Source organism: Chiloscyllium plagiosum, chromosome 31 (assembly GCF_004010195.1).
Source record: "Chiloscyllium plagiosum isolate BGI_BamShark_2017 chromosome 31, ASM401019v2, whole genome shotgun sequence".
In the NCBI taxonomy this organism is placed as follows: Eukaryota; Metazoa; Chordata; class Chondrichthyes; order Orectolobiformes; family Hemiscylliidae; genus Chiloscyllium; species Chiloscyllium plagiosum.
In genome coordinates this window covers 978,521-981,032 of record NC_057740.1, presented here as the reverse complement: position 1 = coordinate 981,032, position 2,512 = coordinate 978,521, and positions in this window count along the sequence as shown.

Below are 2,512 nucleotides of genomic sequence, written 5' to 3'. Positions count from 1 at the left end.
CTGCACTCCAAGGTCTCTTTGTTCAGCAACACTCCCTAGGACTTTACCAGTAAGTGTATAAGTCCTGCTAAGATTTGCTTTCCCAGAATGCAGCACCTCGCATTTATCTGAATTAAACTCCATCTGCCACTTCTCAGCCCATTGGCCCATCTGATCAAGATCCTGTTGTCATCTGAGGTAATCTTCTTCGCTGTCCACTACACCTCCAATTTTGGTGTCATCTACAAACTTACTAACTGTACCTCCAATGCTCACATCCAAATCTTTTATCTAAATGACAAAAAGTAGAGGACCAGCACCATAATTGCAATTAATTCTTTAACCAATACCACTACCCCCTCCTTTTCTGTTACCCACTCCATCCTACCTGAAACCTCCACGTCCAGGGATATTGAGCTACCAATATTGTCCTCTTTTAGCCAGGTATCTGTTATAGAATTGACATTGCCCTGCCACGTGTCTATCTGTGCCCTTAGTTCATTTACCTTGTCTGTAATACTCCTTGCATTGAAGTTTAAACAGCTCAACCCCACCAATGGTCTGGATGTCTTTGGTCATGACTTACTCAACGTGAATGTGCAGGAACAGCAAGTAATTAGAAAGGTTAATGTTGTGCTGGCCTCCAGAGCAAGCCAGTTTGAGTGGCTGCTTTTTAACGCGTGTTTCTTTTATCTTTCTGAGTCACTGACTATGTCACCGAATAATGATCTACTTCCTGCTTCCAAATTTGAATATGACCCATCTAAGCCTCCAGTTTGGTTCCTATCCCCCTGCCAGACGGATTTGGACCTGAGACCAGAACTCCAAGCAAGTGGCCGGCACTCCCTCACCCACAATAATTATAGCAAGCCGTCTTTACACCTTTACTCAAACTGGCTTGCTCTGGAGGCCAGCACAACATTAACCTTTCTAATTACTTGCTGCTCCTGCACATTCACGTTGAGTAAGTCATGACCAAAGACATCCAGACCATTTCAGACTCTGACATTTCCCAACCTCTCACCATTTAAGAAATACTTCTTATTTTTGCTTTTCCGATTTTTCCATTTCCACATTCTTGCCCCTTCACACAACCTGGCTATATTCTCCTGAAGTCTCTTTTCACCGTCTTCATAACTTGGAAATATTATATTTGGTCCATATTCAAATCATTGATATAGATTGTGAACAGCTGGAATCTAAGCACAGATCCCAATTTTTTTTGAGCAAGTAGTTCTAATAAAACACGGCACGGTGGCACAGTGGTTAGCACTGCTGCCTCACAGCGCCAGAGACCCGGGTTCAATTCCCGCCTCAGGCGACTGACTGTGTGGAGTTTGCACGTTCTCCCCGTGTCTGCGTGGGTTTCCTCCGGGTGCTCCGGTTTCCTCCCACCATCCAAAGATGTGCAGGGTCAGGTGAATTGGCCATGCTAAATTGCCCGTAGTGTTAGGTAAATGTAGGGGTATGGGTGGGTTTCGCTTCGGCGGGTCGGTGTGGACTTGTTGGGCCGAAGGGCCTGTTTCCACACTGTAATCTAATCTAATCTAATCTAATCTAATCTAAAACAGGTCATATTAGACTTAAAACATTAACTCGGTTTCTCTCTCCATACATGCTGCCAGACCTGCTCAGTTTTCCAGCACTTTCTGTTTTTATTTCGGATTTCAAGCATCCACATCATTTTGCTTTTGCCTTTATTTAACCTGAGAATGACATGTTTATTACTAACTTGTCTTTTGTCTGATAAACAATTATTAATTTCTCAAAGGATCACTCACTGTGTAACTGGACAGAGTCAGTGTTTTATTCAGTAGAAAGTGGGGACTGCAGATGCTGGAGATCAGAGTCGAGAGTGTGGTGCTGGAAAGCACAGCAGGTCAGGCTGCATCCAAGGAGCAGGATAGTTAATGTTTCGAGCATAAGCCCTTCGTCAACTTCATTCCTGATGAAGGGCTTTTGTCTGAAATGTGAATTCTCCTGCTCCTGGAATGCTGCCTGACCTGCTGTGCTTTTCCAGCACCACACTCTCGACTCTGTGTTTATTCAGCAGGGTAAGAATCACTTACTGTGTAACTGCACAGAGTCAGTGTTTATTCAGCAGGGTCACGGTCACCCACTGTGGAACTGGACAGAGTCAGGGTTTATTCAGCAGGGTAAGAATCACTTACTGTGTAACTGGACAGAGTCAGTGTTTATTCAGCAGGGTAAGGGTCACTCACTGTGTAACTGTACAGAGTCAGGGTTTATTCAGCAGGGTAAGGGTCACTTACTGTGGAAATGGACAAAGTCAGTGTTTATTCAGCAGGGTAAGGATCACTCACTATGGAACTGTACAGAGTCAGTGTTTATTCAGCAGGGTAAGGGTCACTCACTGTGTAACTGTACAGAGTCAGTGTTTATTCAGCAGGGTAAGGGTCACTCACTGTGTAACTGTACAGAGTCAGGGTTTATTCAGCAGGGTAAGAATCACTTACTGTGTAACTGCACAGAGTCAGTGTTTATTCAGCAGGGTAAGGGACACTCACTGTGT